The sequence below is a fragment of the Pholcus phalangioides genome, unplaced genomic scaffold (assembly GCF_987345545.1).
Source record: "Pholcus phalangioides strain wild (caught in Gottingen) unplaced genomic scaffold, Ppha-v1.0 ptg000011l_1, whole genome shotgun sequence".
Lineage (NCBI taxonomy): Eukaryota > Metazoa > Arthropoda > Arachnida > Araneae > Pholcidae > Pholcus > Pholcus phalangioides.
In genome coordinates, this window is record NW_028301604.1 from 53212794 (window position 1) to 53236260 (window position 23467).

Here is a 23467-nt window from a genome sequence, read left to right on the forward strand (position 1 = left end):
CTGGTAAGTTGTGACAATCCAAGAACTTTACCTGACCTTAAAGGCAGCATTTCATGGCATCTGTTGAACATTTCCCCGCATACACTTCAATCAGTTGTGGAACATGCCACCTTGTGACTTCACATGGTATCTATCTGAAAATGATGGCCATCATGTGGAACATATTTTGTTGCAGTAACAATTATAAAAGTGTTTAATAATTGTTAAAATTGTAAACGTTTGTCTTAATGTGTCATTTCTTAATAAAATGCACTCTGATGGCAACATGTGTAACAAGTTTTTTTCCCAGAAACAAATTCCCATTACTTCATGAAATGCTCCATAAAATTTTACAATTTTCTGGTGACTGGTTTTGCCTGTAGGCCAGGGTTTAAGCGATGGTTGCATTTTTCGCAAAATGCGAAAGAAAACCATAGAATGCGAAAAAAGTAGCAACAACTTTCGCAAAAAATGCATACAGGAGGTACGCAACGAGTAGACGTCCAACCATCAAACATTACATTAGCATTCAGGGGCGTAGCCAGAAATTTCGTTCGGGGGGGGGGGGCAAAGTGATAGAGCAATAGATTTAGCCATCTTTTTCCGGCTATTTTCGCACATTTCGGGGGGGGGGAAAGAACCAGCCCCCCCCCCCAATTCCCCCCACGCCCTTGCAGCATTTTGCTAAAGCTTTTCCACCCATTTTCGCTTTTTTGCAAAAGGAATTTTTTTTATCCAGCTTAAACCCTGCTTTAGGCTACTTTAAAATAGGGTCTTAATTATGGACACCCTGTATATACATGTAATACAAGGAAATCTACCTCTCCCTTCGTCCAATCAGGGACCAACAATACTTCACTTGTTTGTACCTACCCCTTCCCCAAAAACACATTTTGTCACGCCATAAGACGATAAGTAGCACACTGGAGTATTTTCCTTCTATAATAAAATTACATAAAAATATAAATCTCTAGTTTTTCTTATCAGCCATCAAAAGTGTTACAAGTGGACAGGATTAACAACGGATTTGAATTCCCAATGGAAATGGATTACACCATCAGAACGTACATGAAATGATGCCAGACACACACACTTCTAGCCATTCCAGATGAATGGAAATTAAATTGTCTTATCATTACATGTAATTTTTGCAACCATACTAATGCACATATTTTAAATTTCAATTGACTTCCTATTTTAGAAGAAAAAAAAAATTCCACTATTTTTTTTCTCGTGTTTGATCCATTTGCCAAAGTTATTAAATGTGTTAAGAAATTTTCAATTATAGTTGTTTATGGACTCTCACTTTTAGTTTAACCCCTTGACGGTGTAATTTCAAAAAAGTGCACCGAAAATGTAAATTTTTTTCTTTGTTGTGTATTGTCAAAAAACTCGATTCGGGTTTCATAGAAATGAAATAAAATTTGTCACTAATATAATCAAAATTTTAAAAATATAAAATTTTCCTGATGCCTGAACTGGACTCTGGTGTCATACTCAAGGGATTGGATAATAAATTTAGTTCATTACGGCATCTTCAGAAATGCTGGAACGCAAAAAGGAGGTTGGGAAGAGTTGAACTATAGAAAGGAAAATTGAACGATTCCATTACCATGTTGCCTTTTTGGTGGCCAAGGCCCGAGACGTGAAATATATTTCATGACTACATATTTATTGGGTGTGTAATCAAGAGCAAACGCCTCTTTCAGAAAGGGTTGAAAATTGCCTGTCCCTTCCAGTCTCCCTGGACTTCCTACTACAAAATATTTATATAACATTCTGCAGTACTGGCACGAAAGCAGTCAACTCGGTTTAATGACAGTAAAGATTTGAATTTTTGCCGTTACAACCGCGGCCGACGTTTTCTGAAACGCATGAAAAATACTCTGATACTATCAACTACAAAATTTTTTCACTAAGATTAACCCTTTAAGTGACAATGACGAAATATCTCGCCTCCATAAAAGGCCCTTATTTTAGCATTGACAAGCCCAGATAATTTTGTATAAAAATTATTTTTCGATGACAACCATTTTACACTGGCGTACCACTAATCCTAGGGGTGTATACTTCTAATTAGAAAAAGTTTCTAAATAGTGTGCAGTACTCAGATTTGTCATTCATGTTTTGAGGGGTTTTATAGTTATGAAAATAAAGAAAACTTTTTATACAGTCCCCGTGTGCCCTGGAAAAGTCTTTTACCCGCATTTAACGCTGTTTTCCTCCCCAAATTTCCTCAGTTTTTTGAATTCGAGAATATCTCGAATATTGAACTCAGAAACATTGAATTTTTTTTGTTGTGGCATCAGGTGAGAGAGACGGCGACAACTTACTAATTGGGTTTTGGGACACACTGGGACTGTATAAAAAGTTAATTTCTTTATTTTAATAACTATGCAACCCCTTGAAATATGAATGACATCTGAGTACTGCACGTATTTGGAAACTTTCTAATTAGAAGTATACCTCTAGAATCAACAGTTCGACAGTAAAATGCCATACCCTGTTTGCTGTGCACCTTGTATATATGTATACAGTCGACGCGCGTTATAGTGGCCATTCCATTACAACGACAGGCAGGAAAAGTCCCAAATGTTTTCATATATCGACTTCCTTCCGATATAACGTCCGTGGAACGAGGGAAGGTCGTTATAACAAGCGTCGACTGAATATAGAAATCATGTTATGCTTTTTAAGATTAGCAAAAATTTTATTTCACCTCTGATTTGGCATCCTTCAGAGAGCGAACAGATATTTTCCCTAATTTTTTTTTAATTCTAATTTTTTTTTCTTGTTCTTTTATCTCGGATTTAGCGCCTTTCCTGGAGCGGACAGAAAATCATTTTACTTATTTTCCGATCAAAAATTTTTTTGTCACTCACCTTTGCGACCTTCTCAGAGCAGCAGCAGCCAGGTGAATGCACGGGTCGCACTGCACAAGAACCGCCCCTATGTACATGGCCCCCACCATCAGACTTTCACGGGGCCCCTTTATGGTGGAGTTATAGTGTAAAAAAAACGAAAAATAATGAAAATCAGCCCAGGGCTGGAACCTTGCCAGCCCACCCTACCCCTTGTGGGGGCCATGCCTATGTATATCGGTTTCTCCCGTACGTGGTGGGTGTACTACATGTATTTTGCCATAAAAATTAAATTCAAATAAAAGTGAAAAGGTTAGAGAAACAAATTTTTTTTAAAATTCTTGTAATGTTGGTTTTTTCACACGTGCACACAGCCAGCATCACCGATCGAAGGGAAATACTATTTTATACCCACCATACGTATATTCTTTCAACAACTAGAATATATGGTAGGATTTTCTCGGGGGGGGGGAAGGGAAGGGTTGTTTTTATAAAAAAAAAAAAAAAAAAAAGCAGCACTAGCACTCCTTCCCCCACGTACGCCAGTGACGGAGGTGACTTGGTTGTTTTTGTCGGACTGTTTTGGTATTGACCCTAAACGTAAACAGCGTTGGTCAGACATGAGTTTATAAAATGTTCGTGTTGCAACAAAATAAAAAAAAATGGCCAGTATGCATATTGCTTTAGGGGCCATTCAAGTATTATGTAAGCAAATTTTTAGCCATTTTTGACCCCCTCCCTGTCAGCAAAATTTCGTCATCAGTTCTGCCTCTCTGAATCCCAACGTATATTGGTGGATTAGAGACGTGCATAGGGGGCTCATGTGCCCTCGACGATCAAAAAAAATTTTTTTAATTGAAATTTCGGAAGAGAGAAAAATACCTTTATATGTGTTATAATCAATATCTGTTAATTTCAATGTTATTTGAAGGCTATGAACTCACAAAATTTTTATCTTTAATAAATTCATTGCGACCCACCCTCTAAGCCATATAATGATAAATCGCATAAACGCCCGAGGACCAAATATGGCCCTGGGGGGTTATCTGATGCGGCCTGTCCTCCTCAAACCTAATTTTGTAAAAATGAACTAAGCGGCACATTTACAGATTGCTTAAGTGTCCCGTGGTACAATTCCAGAGCATTTAAGCTGCCCGTGGCACATTTTCAGATCATTTAAATGACCCGAGACAGTTCCTGAACACTTATGCAATCTGTGACACATTTAGAGATCCCTTGAGTGATCTAGAACCGCACTGGGGACCACTTAAGTTACCCGTGGCACATTCTCCGATTATTTAAGTGTGTGTGATCCACAGCATATAATTACGGATCACTCGAGTGATGCGTGGCACATTTCTACTTAAGTGGTACTTACGGAGTACTTAAGTGGTCCGGACACATTTCCAGATCACTTGGATCCGTGAAACATTTAGAGATCACTAAAGTGGCTCTGTGTGTGTCTGGCACTTATTTATTTAAAAATACAAACTACAGGCAAAAGCCCAGTTACAGTTTGCACATATGAATACAAGATAAAGATAAAAACATGTATATACAAAATAAAAGTTTAAAAATATACATCATCAGTATTACTGCATCTTAGAAATCGGTACAATGGAGAATTTTTCAAAACATTAGAACGATATGGAGGAACATAAAAAAGATTACGGCATCTAAGATTGATTCGTGGGCAATAAAAAGCAATAGGGTTTAGAATATCAGGTGCATCAATATCAAAGTGAAGAATTTTAACAAAAACCTAGTAAGGATCCTGAGACGTCGAGTTTCAAGGGAATCATAACTGAACGATGAGCGAAGTATTTCGTTTGGTAAGTAATGATTGTATGTCTGATGTTTCTTAAAATACACATAGCGTGTTCAATACAGATTTTCACGCTCAATTTTAACTATATTAAATAAGCTATGTGGATTCCAAATTATGCTACAGTATTCAAAAACAGATCGAACATAGGAATTAAAAAGTAACAAAATAGTTTCAACATTGTGAAAAAGCTTACTATTACGAATTATAAAACCAAGACTTCTGGATGCTTTAGACACAATATAATTAATATGTTGGTTAAATGAAAAAGAACTGTGAAATATTACACCTAAATCCTTCACACAATCAACCTTAGAAGTAATTGACCATCAATACTGTAATCATATATAAGTGGAGAAAAAATGCCTCCTACTATAGGTAATAAATTTACACTTCATCATCAACAACCATTTTCAATTCACTGCTGGATGAAGGTCTCTAAATTTTTCCATTCGGCTCTGTCTGATGCTTTAGCCATCCAGTTGACTCCTGCCACTTTCCTGATCTCGTCAATCCATCTTGCGTGGGGACGCCTTCTCGGACGTTTAACACCACGGGGATACCAATCTAGAATACTTGTGGTCCATCTGTTTTGTCCTGTCTTCTTGCAAGATGTCGAGCCCATTTCCATTTCAAACGTTTAATTCTTTCCATGATACCATATACCTTTGTGTGGTTCCTTATCCAAGTGATTCGTTTTCTGTCTCTCCTTGTGATGCCTAGCATACATCTTTCCATGCTCCTTTGTGTTGTCTGTAGCCTTCGTATCGTCTTGCTTGTGAGTGTCCATGTTTCAACTCCATAAGTCAGTGCTGGTAGCACACACTGGTTAAACACTTTTCTTTTCAGGCATAGTGGCATGTGACTCTTCAGAATTACACAGTTTTTGCCAAAAGTGCTCCATCCAATCCTGATCATTTATTATCATTTTTATTTCATTAATGATTCTGTTGTCCATGGTAATTTCTTGTCCCAGGTATACATAGCTTTCTACTTCTTCTATCTCTGTGTTGTTGAACAAGATTGTCCTCTTCAACGCAAAGGGGTTGAACATAACTTTGGTCTTTTGCAGATTCATTTTCAAGCCCGCCTGAATACTTGCCTTTGCCAATTCTTGTATCATTTCCTCTAGTTTGTCTGGATTACTGCTGATAACAACAATGTCGTCTGCAGAACGCAAATGGTTGAGAAATTCTCCATTTATTTTAATTCCTTTTTTTTAAATCTCAATCCAGTTTTCTGAATACTTCTTCTAAAACAGCGGTAAAGAGTTTCGGTTAGATAGTATCACCCTGTCTGACTCCTTTTCAGAGTGTAATCTTTGCTTTTCCTTTATCCAAACGAATCGTTGTCATATATTTTGTTGATGATATTGTGATGTAAGTCTTCTCTACCCCAATTACATCTAGAGCTTTAACAACAGCAGATGTAAAGACAGAGACAAACTCTTTCTCAAAATCAATGAAGGCCATACACAATGGTAATTTGTATTCCTTGTGTCTCTATAAGTTCCCTGATTGTTTGGATGTGATTCATTGTATTGAATCCACTTCGAAATCCTACACACTTATCAATGTTTAAATACAACTTATTATTTACACACCATAAATTCAGTTTGTTAATACCCAAGTAGCACAAAGATATAGATCTATATCGTAAAATTTCAGTTTCCAATATAGATCTATATCGGACCACGATATCGTTCTGGCTAAAAAAGGCATAGTCAGAGATAAATAGATCTATATCGTGAATGTGATATATTCAAGTACTTCAAATTTTGGACGATAGATGGCGCCCTTTCAGAAGAAATGAAAAAAAGCAATTTTCTGGAGGAGGTGGGTGGGTTTGAACCCATGCACGCTGAACTTTTCCCATATCTTACCAACCCACCACTACAGCACAGGTTGCTAGTTGTTATTATAACATTAATTTACATGTAATGTTTTTTTTACTTGTATTTTCAATCAAATTTATTCATTTTCATGTATGCACAAAAATTGCAAAATAGAAATTGTGAGACATTTATCATTTTGAGGCAGATAAGTGAACAATTATATTATAATTAAGGAAATTATATATAATACAAAAACACAAGAAACAAATTAATGTATTGTGTAGTATATTAATTTTTTATTTAAAATTATTAATTTATGCTAATAAAACAAAAAATACAGAATAAAAAATATGCAACACAAAAAAGTTAAAATTCTCAAAGTATGGTAAAAAATGAAAACATCAAAGGAAAAAAATAAATAATTTTAAGAAAAACACACACATATACAACTAAAACAAGAGCAAATTTTTCTAAATTAAAAAATATGTGCAATTAAAGTTACGGTGGATAAGTTCTTGTTCTTCCTAAAATACCAACATCTACTATGTAAAACATATACAGTAAGGATTAAATTATAACTGATGAAATGATTTTGATATATCAACATAATTAATCCTATTAAAATTTCATATGAAAAATGATTCATTCAAACGTTTTTAGTTTCCATTCAAACAAAAAATTGTATGCTCGACTTTAAATTTTCTCCAAATTTTTATTTAAAGGCACACGATATGTTGATATATCAGCATATTGTGTATCTGATATATATCTTTGACAGGTTCATGATATAGATGTATGTCATGTTCAGGATATAGAGCTATGTCTTTTTGATAGATCTATATCGAGAATCTGATATAGATCTTTCTCAGGTGCACGATATAGATCTATGTTTTTCAAATTATATTAAAATAATTTATTGTCCCAAGTTGTTGTCCTTTAAAGTAGAGATTATTCACATGGAATCAAATACATATTTGACTGAAAAATTAAACACTAGATCAATTAATATCATAAATAATTTGCACCATATAGGACAAGATCGTTCTATATCATAGTTATGACATCTGATATTCCTCTGACATTTCGATATATACAAATACAACACCACAACAGGCAAAATGCCAATGAAGTGGCTGAGAAAAAGATGCCCATAACAAATATGGATTTCATATATTTCTAAAAATAAAGCAACCCAATTAAAAATGTAATTAGAAACATTATAAACAATATATACACATGATAAAATATTATACAATACCCATAAAGAATACTTATGGTTGTCTTATTCTAAGTATGAATAGCTTCTCGATTTACCCCAACATGTTTATCATAATTCTTTTTAAACGTGTCAATTGTGTTACAATTTACTACCTCTGGGGGTAAGCTATTCCATTTATTGACAACCCTATTAGAGAAAAATTCCCCCCCTGCGACACCATAACCTTGCATTGTCCCTTACCAATCCATACTGGTGTCCCCTTGTAAAAGCAGTCCATTGGCGGTGTACTAAAAGTTCATGGTCCATTCTATCCATCTCATTAAAAATTTTGAACACTTCGATCATATCTCCTCGACATCTGCGTTCATCCAATGTAAACATATTCAAAAAATGAAGTCTCTCTTCATAACTCAAGCCCCGTGTTCCAATAAGGACACGTGTAGCTTTTCTCTGCATCCCTTCAACCAAGTCTACGTCCCTCTGTAGGTATGGTCTCCAAAACCTTACAGCATACTCCAGTCCAGGACGAACTAAACCTCGAAAAAGCGGAAGAATGACTTTAGGAGAACGCGAAGAGACCTTGAAAATGAGACCAAGCATTCTATTTGCTTTTTTGACCACCGCTGAACAATGTTCAGAAAACCTAAGCCGCTCGTCATGATGAAGCTACCATGCACTTATCAACGCTAAACGTCATGCTCCATTCATTTGCCCATGCTGCAATCCTGTTTAAGTTGGTCTGGAGCAACTCCCTATCACTTTGATTCCCGATTACCCCCATTAGCTTCACATCATCTGCGAATCTGCTAGTTATCCCATCGATACCCTGATCGAGTTTATCGATAAAAAGTGAAAAAAGTATGGGGCCAAGGACACTTCCTTGAGGAACTCCACTTGTGACGCCTGTCCAACCAGAGAATTCCCCGTTCACCATAACTCGTTGCGACCTATCTCTTAACCACGATTCTATCCAATTCAGCAAGTTGCCCCCAATTCCAATCTCGTGTAAACATTTCAAGAGTTTACCATGTTGGACCCGATCGAATGCCTTCTGGAAATCAAGGTAAACAACATCTACATTTTTGCTCTTACCCAAAGCCTTAGTCACGTGATCATAGAAGCAAAGGAGGTTAGGTTACACATGACTTCTCCTTCCTGAACTCATGCTGATTATCCGACAATACATTATTCTCGTCTATCCACTTCACAAACTGCTTTTTGATAATAATTTCCAAAATTTTCGAGAGGGAGCTCGTCAAACTCACTGGACGATAATTGGACACAACTTCTCTATTACCCTTCTTAAATATCGGAACAACATTAGCAAGTTTCCAATCCCTTGGGACGATACCCTCAGCAACACTACTCCTGTATATCTGTGCGACTGGCCATAACAATTCATCAGCACATTCCATGAGGACCCTGGGATATACACTATCTACCAATAAGTATTTGGGCACCTATGCAAATGACGATATCTGCGGTCCTGAGATACGTCACGCCCCCCGCTGGTATATATCGTGTAGGAAACAACATTGGCATTAGTCGCATGCAAGATGCCGCGCAGTTCGGAGCTTTCTGATTTCGAGAAAGGTATAATTATCGGTTATCACAAAAATGACCGATCCTTAAGGGACATATCTAGCGAGCTGAAGTACCCAAAATCGACAGTGGCCTATGTGATTAAGAAGTGGAAGGTGAGCTGTAATTGTCGGAATTTGCCCAGAGTCGGCAGACCAACGAAACTGGGAGATAGAGACCGACGGGTGCTGTCCAGAGAAATTCGGAAGAACCGCACCCAACCGATGGCCCTCATCCGCGAGGAGTTTCAACAGGCATCCGGGAGTATTGTTTCAATGAATACCATCCGTAAGGAAGCCCATCTGATTGGTTTTCATGGTCGTGCTGCTGCCCATAAGCCTTTGATCACAAAGTCCAACCGCGTTGCTCTGTTAATGTGGTGCAAAGCACATCGAAATTGGACCGTAGATCAGTGGAAACGGGTTCTTTGGAGCGACGAATTAAGGTTCACACTCTACCGTTCGGATGGCAGGGTCTGGGTCTGGCGTCTGCCTGGAGAACGTCTCCTGCCAGAATGCATTGTGCCAACAGTCAAGTTCGGCGGAGGTGGAATTATGGACTGGGACCCTTGGTCCCCATTCATGGTAAGCTCAACGCCGATGCCTACTGCACTATTTTGGATGACAATGTGCTTCCCACGTTGTGGCAGTTTTACGGGGTGGACCCCTGTTACTTCCAGGACGACAATGCCAGCGGTCATACTGCGAGGTTAACCAAGGCTTGGTATGGTGCCAATGGGGTTCATCGAATGGACTGGCCTGCCTAGAGCCCAGACCTGAACCCTATCGAGAACCTCTGGGACGAGTTGGATCGCCGAATTAAGGGGTGCCCTACCCGTCCAAAATCGGTGAAGGAACTGACATGTCTTCTCCAAGCCGAGTGGAAGAAAATACCACTAGCCGTCACACGAGGACTTGTGGAAAGTATGCCCCGGAGGGTTTACGCTGTAATTGCCTCTCGTGGAATCTCTACCAACTATTGATTTTGAATAAAGTTAGTTTTTCTTTTCTATCACAGGTGTCCAAATACTTATTGGTAGATAGTGTATATCATCTGGTCCTGGTGCTTTGCTTGCACATATATTTTTTAGAAGATTTAGGACCTCCACATCTTCCACTTGAATATCGTTGAGGATTTTATTTCCCCATATAACGATATGGTCTAGATATTGTACTATATCGTTGTGCTACTGGCGTAGATTCTTGTAATTTAGCAGCGTCATCAGCATAATTAATAACATGAAATTTTTTTACATTATCAGCAAACATTAAGCATTTAGTATCAATGCACAGTCCGGTAAATCATTCAAAAATAAAACAAAAAGTAAGGAACCCAAAATCGACCCCTGGGGAACACCAGAATATCATGCGTAACAAGAGGATTTACATCCATTAAAAATTACTTTCTGAGTAAGGTATGACTCAATCTATTTGCACAGATGTCTAGAAAAGCCCCAACCCCTGATCTTCTGAAGAAGAATAATATGATTGATTGAATCGAAAGCCTTTGAGAAATCAGTGTAAACAATATCAATTTGCTGTTTATTATCTATAGTTAGTGCTTTTTTAACCGAGCACAACTCAGGTCTATCGCCATAGGCAATTTACTACCTAGTGAGTTGTGCCGGAAGTGTAAGTGTGTGTACCTAATTGTCTTAGTGCGTATCTAGTGTTGTGTATGATTTTTCAGTGCTGCCATCTATATCTCAGAAGTGAAGTGAGTGAAGTGTAATGATTGAATATTTGTAATGTTTGTAGGCCTGTTGCTCTCTGTGGCGAGACTTTTTAACGGGGTGATCGGCTCGCATTTGCGCCTCGAAGTTGGGAACCACAGAAAACCAACTTCAGCTGACCACCACTGTGGCGACGGTGGGGCTCGAACCCGGGTCCCCGCGATGCGAGTCCGTCACTATGACCACTCGACCACCACAGCGGCTCTATAGTTAGTGCTATAAATTGAGAAAATTCGACTAAATTAGTTAATGAAGATAAACAATAAAACCATGCTGACAACTAGAAAACCAGGAACGAGTGTGGCCATAAATTCTTTCATGGTTGATAAGTTCAAATACCTTATACAGTAGATAGAATTCATTTTAACTATAGGTCGATAATTTAAAACATCAGATTTATCACCACTTTTGAAGACAGGCAACACTGAGCAAGTTTTCCAAATTGTAGGAGACACCTGAACTAATAGAGATACTAAAAATGATAGAGAGAGGGACAGCTAAATATGTGCCACAATCCTTAACTATGTATGGGAGGAACACAGTCAAATTGCCTTGTCCTTTACGACTTTTGAGTTTTTTACAGCAGACAAATGTTCAGTAATGGAACCAAAAAAAAAACAACTATTCACAAAATCATAACTTGGTAGTTCAGCCGCAGATAAGTTGTTGGAGCTACGAAAAACTGAACTGAAAAAATCTTTAAAAAATTCAGCAATAACAGGAAAATCAGAAGATGATCTGCCACAATAAGACATGACACTGGGAAAGCAATTACGGCATCTTAAATTTCGGCAGAAAGACCAAAATTTACGAGGGTTGTGATTAATATCATTTTCAAGTGAAGAAATATAATCATTATACAGAAGACGTATTTTACGCTTAATTTCAGCCCTGACACTGCGCAGATCATCAACAGATTCAGAGTGACCATTCCGATATGAATTAAGTAGCCTATTCTTTCTTTTGATCAATCCAACAATATCAGAAGAGAACCATGGTGGGAATTTACTTTTTTTAGTCCTGAACTTATAGGAATACACTTATTAAATATGTCATAAATCATACCATAAAATACATTTAAGGCTTCATCAACATTGGAAAAAGTTAACAAAAAATTCCAATTGATAGAACGTAACAAATCAGTTAAAAGCAAAAAAATCAGCTTTCTTCCAATAGGGGAATGTTACTTCAAGTGCCCACAAACAATCGAAAGGTTTTTCTCGTTTTTGGGGCACCGAGTAAGATCCCATTAAAAATATTTTACATTTCCAAACCCCCTACCCCCTTGTCATCAAGTCAGCAAATCGGAAACCCCTTCCCCCATTGATGCTGACGTAATACTTGAATAGCCCCTTAGCTTTGATATTGCTGGTCGTAAGGTAACTTCAGAAAAGTATTGAAATTGTTTAGCGGATTTTATTAACTCGATCATTTTGGCCGACGCATGTACAGTATGTCCCATAATTGACTGACGGTTTTCAAAATAGGATTGCAAGAAAACGGCGACAGATATTGGTCATTCTTGCGGAATATAAATATGCGAAAAGAGAGACTCAGGAATTTCAGATACGCCATTCATGTTGCAAGAGAATATATAGTTATTAAAATAAAATTAACTTTTCATACGGACACCCTGTGCCCAAAAAACCCAATTAGAGAGTTCTTGCCCTGTCTCTCCTAAAAAAAGAAATGCCAAAAAAAAGAAATTCCACGTTTCAAAGAGCAAATAGGAGGAAAGAATCGTTGGCTTGCTGCTTTTTTCCCCAACTTTCCTCCGTTTTTTAAATTCAAATATCTCTGCGAATATCGCTCCTTATGGACCGTTTTATTGCAACGCTAATTCTAGAGGTATGTCAAAAGTGTTTTATAAGTGTTGTTTAATTTTTTTTAGAAATAGTGTCGAAATTTTTCTGGTACTGGCATTTTATTACTGAGCAGCTACAACGAACTAGAAATTAAAAATGTCTAAATAAAAAATATGTAGAAGTTATTTACATATGCAGTATGTATATTTATATTTGGGGATATTTTTTCATAAACGAATACGGACTAAGAAATAGAAAGTATGCATTTTTTAAAAACATCTGCATTTTTTTGCATGGTGATTTTTTGTAATGCATGTTTTCTCATTCTTGGTATATTTCGGAATTTTTAAATTTTACAGAATTGTTTAGTGTGTATTTTGGGTTTTTCTAATGCGTATTTTGGCGTCTTTAAGTGCATATTCTTAAAGCATAATTCGCCACTTTTTAGTGCATATAATCCGGGCTCTAGTGATCATAATCTATTTATTGTACAGGGCAAGTAGCGAGGGGGGGGGGGAAGGACTTGGGGGTCTGGCCCCCCCTGAAATGCAAGGAAATAGACGAAAAAAGGGAAAAAGATGGCCAAATCTATTGCTCTATCACTTTGGTCACCCCTGAACGAAATTTCTGGCTACGCCCCTGGTACAGGGTGGTTGTATTTGAAGTGCCATACTCAGACCTATGTAGAGCTCGCTTTGGTTGACGTATTTTATTGAAACTTATGTGTGTGTGTGTGTGTGGTATACTGATACGTTATATGTGAGCCATGGGGAAAAGAAAACTGCAATAAAAAAAATAGTCAAGAGCTTTTGACCACCAAGTGAAAAAGTGGCGCATAAATAACAAGAAACACAAATTTGAAACATAAAACTCCATTAAATTACAGCAATTGTTTAATGTGCATTGCCTATGCTTCAACCACATGCTCAAATGCGAGGCCCAAAAAGTGTTTCGTCACGAGTGTCCGTTATTAAAATCTTATGTAGCAGCAAGTCATTCCTGCCTTATATATACACTGCTCAAAACAATTAGGGGAGCAAGCAAAAAAGTGAAGAAAACCGTGCGAGACAGCCACGTATTGGCATACAATGGATAGTACACGCGTATCAATGCGCAATACAGAAAAAAGACGTAAAAAAATTTGGAATTAAGCTTTAATTCTTTGAAAATATGGAAAAAACATGAAAAGATGATTTAGGGCAACAATTTGGTTACATGTAAACGATAAAAAAAAGTACTGTTTAGACATGATGCACGAGTTTTAATAGGGCGTGTGGTCTCCTCGAACAGCTAAGACTGCTGCACACCTGTTTCCCATGGATGCGATGAGGTTATCGATCAGACTTTGGGGAATACTGTTCCACTCCTCAAGAAGTGCAATCTGCAAGTCTCGGACAGTAACAGGCGGCCTTGGTCGCGCAGCAATGCATCGTCCGAGCATGTCCCAAACATGCTCGATTGGATTCAGGTCAGGAGAGCATGCTGGCCATTCCATACGCTGTATTGTTTCAGCTTCAAGCATGTTCTCCACCAGACGAGCTCTATGCGGTCGGGCATTATCATCCTGGAAAACAAAGGAATCTCCAATGGCTCCAGCGTAAGGGATGACATGAGGTCGCAGTATCTCGTCTGCATACCTTTGGGCCGTCAAAGTGCCATTCCGAATGATATGCAGGTCCGTACGTCCGCCTATGCTGATTCCACCCCATACCATCCAACCAGCTCGTCTGTATTGTGACCTTTCACGAACGAATGCGGGGTTATTTCGAGTGCCCCTGTCCCTCCATACCATCAGGTGTCACACTCCAGACTGAATCGGGACTCGTCTGTAAACAGCACTTGGCTCCAATCATGTTGCTCCCAATCTCGATGTTCAGCAGCCCATCTTCTTCGGGCCGCACGGTGGCGTGGGGTTAACGGAATGCAGACCATTGGCCTACGTGCATAGAGCCCTCCCTCATGAAGCCGATTACGTACTGTTTGGCTGGACACCCTTCGTCCTGTTGCCAAGAGCAACCGTCTTTGCAGCTGCGTAGCATTCTCTGTTCTGTTTAGACGGGCTGTTAACCGTATATACCGGTCATCAGTTGCTGTAGTGGCGCGTGGCCGACCTTGCCCTAGTCGACGTCTAACATTTCCTGTTTCTTGGAATCGATTCCACTGCCTTGCAACAACACTTCTGGCGACTCCAACAGCGTCCGCGACACTACGTTGTGTTTGCCTGGATTCCAGTCTGCCTATAACACGCCATGCCATGGATTCCGGTAAATCACGTTGTTGAGACATCCTCAAGTCACCTTGTCTCAAAAAAAAATACTGCGCAATCGAATTTCACAGTTACGGCAGTAAAACAGACGTTTCTGCAACATCCCGATTTCTGCCCTTATCTCCTTTTTCTGGTTTTTGACGTCATGAACTTTGATTTGCATATGAAGTTTTCTTCTTCCGTTTCCTGCTAGGCTTTAAATTATGGATGATTCATTTTATGTTACTTATCGGTATACATCTTTGCGTAATTTTGTTAAAACCATGTGCTCCCCTAATTGTTTTGAGCAGTGTATATACGAGAACGAGAACGTTTTGAGACTACTTTTTTCATGAAGATGGTGCAGCGCCCAATTAGTCCGGGAGGCAGCGACACTTTTGGGTCACACATTTTACACCGACTGATTTGTGTAACAATAGTTAGCTAATTTATAAGTAATGTCAAAAATCAAATTCAGCTGGCACGACCGCGGTGGGTGTTGGTTGAGGAGCGTCCAGAACATGTAAATAATAATAATAAATATTTTACACCGGCTGAAAATTTATTTACATATTATTTGGACTATTTTGTGATGTTTTTAGGTATTCTGAGGGCGGGTTATAGGTCCCACAATCGAAACTCGAGTGTGTTATGGTTTAAAAAGCAAGGTTTCTTTTTTAAAATCCCATTCAGCTTTCTCGATAGTGGTGGAAAGATCTTCAGCTGGATGATTGAAGATACCGCGCGGTGCTCGAATATAATTTAGCGCGAAACCACTTCATAGCCTCAGCTGAAGATCTTTCCACCACTACCGAGCCAGCTGAACATGATTTTCTTGATTTATACCTACATAACTATCTCGTGTGGAATTTTCATACGGTGTAAAATATTTTTACAGAACGTGTTTTTTTTACATAAACAAATAAGCAGCTAAAGTATACCCCACCTTCAGAGTACCAGCTGAATACCTAAAACATCATAAAATAGTCCAAATAACACGTAAATAAATTTTCAGCTGGTATTAAAATATTATTTTTTAACTTTTTTTTACATGTTCCGCACGCCCCATCGCCTATACCCACCCGAACTGGACCAGCTGAATTGCGTTTCATAAATTGTCTATCCAAGACCAATTACTGGTAAGAAAATCAACCGGTGTAAAATAATCACCCTCTAGTACGCCCTTGGGAATTAATGAAAAATCGTGTCTATGGAGGAAGCATACGAACTTGGCCTGAATTCAAAGCTAACATCACTGAGCTATAAGTAAACTCAATACTTTACTTATAGCTCAGTGGCTAACATATACGCTGTGTAGCTGCAATTTTTCAAGAAGCGCTTCTCGCTACTATTGAAACATGCTGTAATACCCTTTGAACACAGCGAATCCTCGATATAACGATGCTCTGTGGTTAAAAAAAATATCGTTGTAGAGAGATTATCGTTATATCGAGAGGCAGCACTTCAACATAAAAATGTTTAGACATTTCAATACAATACAACTGTACAACAATACAATACGCCACAACAGGCGAATTGCCCAACGTGGTGGCTGAAAAAAGCATGCCCATATATGAAAAAATATGGATGTCAAACATAACCAAAATACCCAATATAAAAGCATATATCACCTATATCACCAAAAAAATTTAATAATATATAATACACTGCCCGCATAAAAAAGATTATGGTTGTCTTATATAAGTATGGATAGCTTCTCGATTTATCTTACTATGTCTATCGTACTTCTTTTCAAACGTATCAAATGTGTTAGAATTCACAACCCTGGAGGCAAACTATTCCACTCATTGACAACCCCATTAGAGAAAAAATTCCAAACAAGACTTAAAAAAATATTGTTGTAGAGGGATTTATCTCTCTCTCTCGTTGCAGCAAGGTTTCAATGTATGTGATTAATGCAAATGAAACGCACAGTGAATGAATGCTGGGATTATAAATGAAGTTTTATTTCCAATTTTCGTTTTTTGTGCTTTATGCGCCAATTTCTCTCATGGTGGTCGAACGCGAGCTATAATTTTCTATTGTAGTTTTATTGTACCCCATGGTTAATATGTATAACGTACACACAGTCGATGTCCGTCATAACATACGTCCCGTAGTTCCCGGGACAATCCCGGATTTTTCTGTCCGTCCCGACTTTTTTGCAAAAATGTCCCGGTTTTTCCCGTTTTTTAAATAGAGTTTTCTTGAATTCGTTTTTCATCAAAAATGCAGATGCAGGTAATTTTCATAACTCAATAACTATAAGTTGACGAGTTGACATTATTTCCAGTGATATATATTTATATTTTCTCTGAACGTATTGACAACACTTGAGTTGTCAAAAGTGAGTTGAAGGGTTTCGAAATATTTAGTGAGGCAGTATTTCCAACATAAATAAACCATACAGACAGAGAGTAGAATGCTTATTAACATTTTTTTGTCAGAAGCCTGCTGCTTTTCCCATTTGATAGGCAGCTGTGAATAAGTTAATTCATTAGATAGATTTTATTCAACATCTTGTGCGTTGATTTTTCAAATAAAACGTGGACTTAGCCTGTGAATTTCATCGAAAATCCTTTTTTTATTATATATATTTTTGCAGAATGAACACATTCAGAGCATAAAGTGAAACTATAAACAAATATGTGAAAATATTCCGGTAGCAGTCGTTTTCCCTTCACTCGAGAGAAAATATTGGGTGGGGAAATGTGAAAAATATTCGGAATTCTCAAATCACCACAAACTTATTTTGAAAATCTTTTCAAACTTGGGGATTTAAAACAGCTATTTGTGATATTTTAGAAAATTTTGGTTAGTTTTTGTGCTTTAATTGGCAATTTCACCGTAATTTGGCGACAATTGACGATGTCCCGTATTTGCGAACTAAATTTCCCGTATTTTTTTCGACGAAATATGATCACCCTAATTATAACGACCCCATCGTTCTACTGAAAACGGACGTTATATTTGGAGCTCCTTATATCGAAAGTTTGAAAAAAAAAATTAGGTTCTTAACATAACGCAAGCGGGCGACTGAGATCTCAATCCGACCTCATCTGACTAGAATTCAAAACTAGTTCTTCAGCCGCAGAAAGTTCCGAGTGTGGAATGCTTTATCACATTTTTTTTTGAAACGGGGAAAAGAAATGGTATTCGAATTATATTTTCTTCCTTCCCTTTGTCTAATCCAGTGATTCCCAACGTGGGCGTTAACGTCCCCGGGGGGCGATGGAATGTTCTAGGAGGCGGTAGAAGCTACGGGTATAACACAGGATTCTATGGGTTAGATTGCGTTGGGGCGATCAAAAAAGGTTGGGAAACTATGGTCTAATCCATAGTTTCCCAACCTTTTTTGTGCCATCGCCCCCTTCTTCAGAAATTTTTTTCTCTCATCACCCCCCTCCCGACTCAAGCGGATCGTATATAGGATCCTATGTTATACTCGTAGCTTCTATCGCCCCCCCCCCGAACCATTCTATCCGCCACCAGGGTTTGATATTTCCCACTTTGGTAAACACAGGCCTAATCCGAATTTTGTGAAAAAACATGTCTCGTATATCTACCCTGTAATATAAAATCACAAACTCGAAAAGTGCCCGTTTCTATGCAACGGAAGTTGGTTACGATTTTGGGTCAAGTTTTCATTCAACTCCTGAATATATCGGGAACCGTTTGACGCATCGGGACCAAGTTATGTGTATGTACCGAGAGCTATGTATACGTATGTATCACCAGTGCTCCCATCACGCAGGGTCCTGGTACAAAGGGCGGGGCAATGGACAGATACCTTCATGGAGAAGTTGATAGGTTTCATTGCGAGGAGCCCCAGATGAATCTTGTTGTTTTTTGTTATTTAACATTGTAAAATTTGCAACAGCGGAAGCCCGAGATAAATCCAGTCTCGGACTCCACTAAAAATATACGAATTGGGTAACGGGTCCTTGGTTGAGGGCCCTGGAGTTATCTTTCCAGTATATAATCTAGCCAAATGAAGGGAGTAGCCGGGCAAAGAAAACTTTCGAAAGAAACAAATAAATTACTTTTCCCTCAATCTTACTTTCCATTCATTTAAAGAAATTTATTCAGCCTGTACGAAATTGATTGATTCTGCCAAAAGCAACGCTTTCTTTGCTGTTCCTTTCTATCACTGGCAAACTAATGACAATTTGAAATATCATTTTTATTTTATGTTTAATGATTTCAAAACTTCATTTACTCAATCTCACAAAAAGTCTAAGTTAAAAACTTCCGCGAAAGTAAAAGTTTTTCGAGTCATCAAGAAATAGTTTTGAATTTCAGAGTTCAAATGATAAAGTTTAGGCTCAAAATTTGTTCACAATTCTGATAGTAATTCTTGTACTTAACAAACTGTTCTCCGGTCACGAGGAATTTTTATACTCATAGGTAGCCGGTGTGATGAGTGAGCTTTTCCCTAAAAACACCGGTTTACAATGTGTCACGGAAGATTCTAGGGAACAAACAAAGATTTTTATGAACCTTTGCAAGAAAAATTCATTTGTGTACGATCTTCAAGTGAAGGTTTGAATCTCGGTTCTCGTGCATTGTCCATCTTTTCTGAATGGACATTCTTTCTTGATCAAGAGGTGCAGTAGCATTAGCAGAGGCATAAAAAAAATGCCTGCCTTATACCTCTTCTAAAGCGATATCCCTGGTCGAGGGCGCAGTAGTTCAGGGGGCCTATTACGCTCACGTCGTTATACAACGAGGTCGTTAGTGACGTCACGTCCTTAACGCAAATTCTCAACGAGCCTCATAACGCAAATCTCAGCGACCATCGTCAAAAACTTAATTTTTCTCAGCAACCCGCGGTATGTCGTTATCTATTTTACGAAAAACTCCCTGGTCCGAGAGTTTCGTTAGCTCCGAAAGGGATGGACCAATCGGATAATTTTCTCCGCTGCTGATAATCATCATCACTATCAACGAGTGCTGCAGCACGTGCGTTATTATTATTTTATTTATTTGTGCGCGTTAGTGTGTGTTGGTTGTCCCTAATTTTCTAAGCTGCATTTTTTTTAAATTCATCCGGATCAAAAATATCATCATATCTTACCATGTTTTTAACACATTTTTCTACCGTCTTGATATTAAGTCAAAATCAAGAACACGTAACCTTTTATTTACATCATTAATTAGACAATTGATTTCCTTGTTTCACACATGAAAATGAAGTGCCACCAAATTTACACTGTTGTTGACATCTTTTTTATACTCCGATCAGAAAATGCACTCAAGGATTAGAAAAAATTTATTTGTTCATTAATAAAATTTACTTTGATTTTTTATAGTGTACTTTTTTTAGTGCGCAGAGTATAGTGTGTGTGTAATGGTGTTTACTGCATTACACTTCTGTGTACTGCACAGAAAGTAGCAATACTTCATTGATATTACGAAATATCAATGTTATTAAACGAATTAAGAAGGGGAAAATCTGGAGACGTTTAAATATATATTGACGTCGATTTTGAACGAGATGTAAAAAAAATATTGAGCGAATTTCAAAATGTCTTGAAAACATCGCGATAGAGAGATTTACCAGTTAAATAATATTCTTATATTGAGATGAGTTTAAGATTAGAATAAAGGCATTTCCATGCAAGATTAAAAAAAAAAAAACGTTGTGTAGAGTGATTTATCTTTATACCGAGTATAATAATTTATAACGATTTACCACTATGAATAATTTTTTCCAATCACTATGTGTACAGATAACATTTTAAACGATAATGCTGTCTCTGAATCATGTTACTAAATTAAGGAACGTAATTACGTAATTCAGAGAATTATTATTTATTATAATGAACAACTTGATAAATTAATAATGAATGAATAATTTCCAATTCTAACTAATTTGTCTCCGTTGCTCTGATCATCGAAAAATGTACGCGCGAGCGGCGGTGTTTATTTCCGTAACGCGAACATAACGAGTGGTCTCCGGTTCTCGTTCGCGAACGGTTGCCGTAGCGATGTTGATAACGAAAATCGCTAGTAACGATGTGAGAAAAATCAACCTTTAGCGATGGTGACGTAAATCCGACAATCCCACAATGCACCGCAAACACGTTTGAAACGCGGGCATAACGACATGAGCGTAATAGACCCCCTGTCCTCCACAAACAAGTTGACAGATTTCATTTCGGTGGGGGGGGGGGGGGGGAAGGGGGTGCTCGGGATGAATCTCATTGCTTTTTTGTTGTTTAACACTAAAATTTGCAACAGCGGAAACCCGAGATAAATACAGTCTGGGACCCCGACTAATAATATTCGAATTAGGTCCAGGTCCTTGGTTGGGGACCCTGGATTTCATTTGTTGTTAGAATGAATGCAAGTGAAAATTTTTCGTGGCCCTCATGGGGAGGGGAGCGCATAGGGCTATAGCCTGGAGACCCCCCCGCCATGGGGAAGGTGACTCATTTCGGGGGGTTCTTGATGAATCACATTATTTTTTAGTTGCTTAATAGTGTAAAATTTGTCAGTAAGCTGGTGCTTTCACATGTCACTTTTCATAGCACTGACGAAATAAACAATATATGATGTGAAGAGAAAAGTGGGGTTGCCCGCCGAAGTAATAGAATAAAGTGAGAGTATTTCTCTCACATATTTCTTTCATATATACCTCTTATCTTATAAACTGAAGAGCCAAAACAACTGGTACAGGCATACGTATGCAAATAAAGAGATATGGAACCAATCAGAGTACGGCGCTGCGGTCGGCAACGCATATATATAACACAACAAGTGTCTGGCATAGTTGTTAGATCGGTTACTGCTGCTACAATGGCAGGTTATCGAGATTTAAGTGAGTTTGAACGTGGTGTTATAGTCGGCGCACGAGAGATGGGACATAGCATCTCCGAGGTAGCGATGAAATTTGGATTTGCACGTACGACCATTTCACGAGTGTACCGTGAATATCGGGAATCCGGTAAAAAATTAAATCTACGACATCGCTGCGGCCGGAAAAAGATCGTGCAAGAACGGGACTGACGAAAATCATTAAACGTGACAGACGTGCAACCCTTCCGCAAATTGCTGCAGATTTCAATGCTGGGCCATCAACAAGTGTCAGCGTGCGAACCATTCAACGAAACATCATCGATATGGGCTTTCGGAGCCGAAGGCCCACTCGTGTACCCTTGATGACTGCACGACACAAAGCTTTACGCCTCGCCTGGGCCCGACAACACCGACATTGGACTGTTGAGGACTGGAAACACGTTGCCTGGTCTGACGAGTCTCGGTTCCAATTGCTTCGAGCTGATGGATGAGACAACCTCATGAATCCATGGACCCTACATGTCAACAGGGGACTGCTCAAGCTGGTGGAGGCTCTGTGATGGTATTGGTCGTGTGCAGTTGGCGTGATATGGGACCCCTGATACGTCTAGATGCGACTCTGACAGGTGACAGGTACGTAAGCATCCTGTCTGATCACCTGCACCCATTCATGTCCATTGTGCATTCCGACGGACTTGGACAATTTCAGCAGGACAATGCGACACCCCACACGTCCAGAATTGCTACAAAGTGGCTCCAGGAACACTCTTCTGACTTTAGACACTGCCGCTGGCCACCTAAATCCCCAGACATGAACATTATTGAACATATCTGGGATGCCTTGCAACGTGCTGTTCAGAAGAGATCTCCACCCCCTCTTACTCCTACGGATTTATGGACAGCCCTGCAGGATTCATGGTGTCAATTACCTCCAGCACTACTTCAGACATTAGTCGAGTCCATGCCACGCCGTGTTGCGGCACTTCTGCGTACTCGCGGGGCCCCTACACGATATTAGGCAGGTGTACCAATTTTTTTGGCTCTTTAGTGTATATAACAGTGAAGTACAGTGTATGTGGCACACATATACTGTATATAATCCTACATAGAAAATGCTTTGCACGCTCTCGTATACGAAATTTTTTAATATCTAAGGTCAAGGTTAAACACAGTTTCGGCAAACGAAAGTTGGGGATTTTGTTTATTTCTTTTCAAAGAAAGAGGTGGAGTTTGGACGTTGTATTGGCTTGAATGGTCTTTGTAGACCGTTATCAGGGGCGGCTCAAGCTTACCCGCCGCCCGGGTGCAGTCTTATGCGCCGCCTCTAAAGACGACCATGGCGGGAGGCTGACAGAGCTGTATCCTGGGAGACCTTGGGATAAACCTATTTTATCTTTAGGAGAAATCTCACATAATTATCCACCGAGAATGCTTGACCATACGTCCCGCTTTTGAAGAAAATGTTGCGTTTTCGAAGCAGAGTTGTTGCTTTTCTCTCTCTCGTTATTTACCACTCTTGATTATACCAGATAATTCACAAAACAGCACTTACTGATGGGCCACTATTACTTACACTTATCCTGTA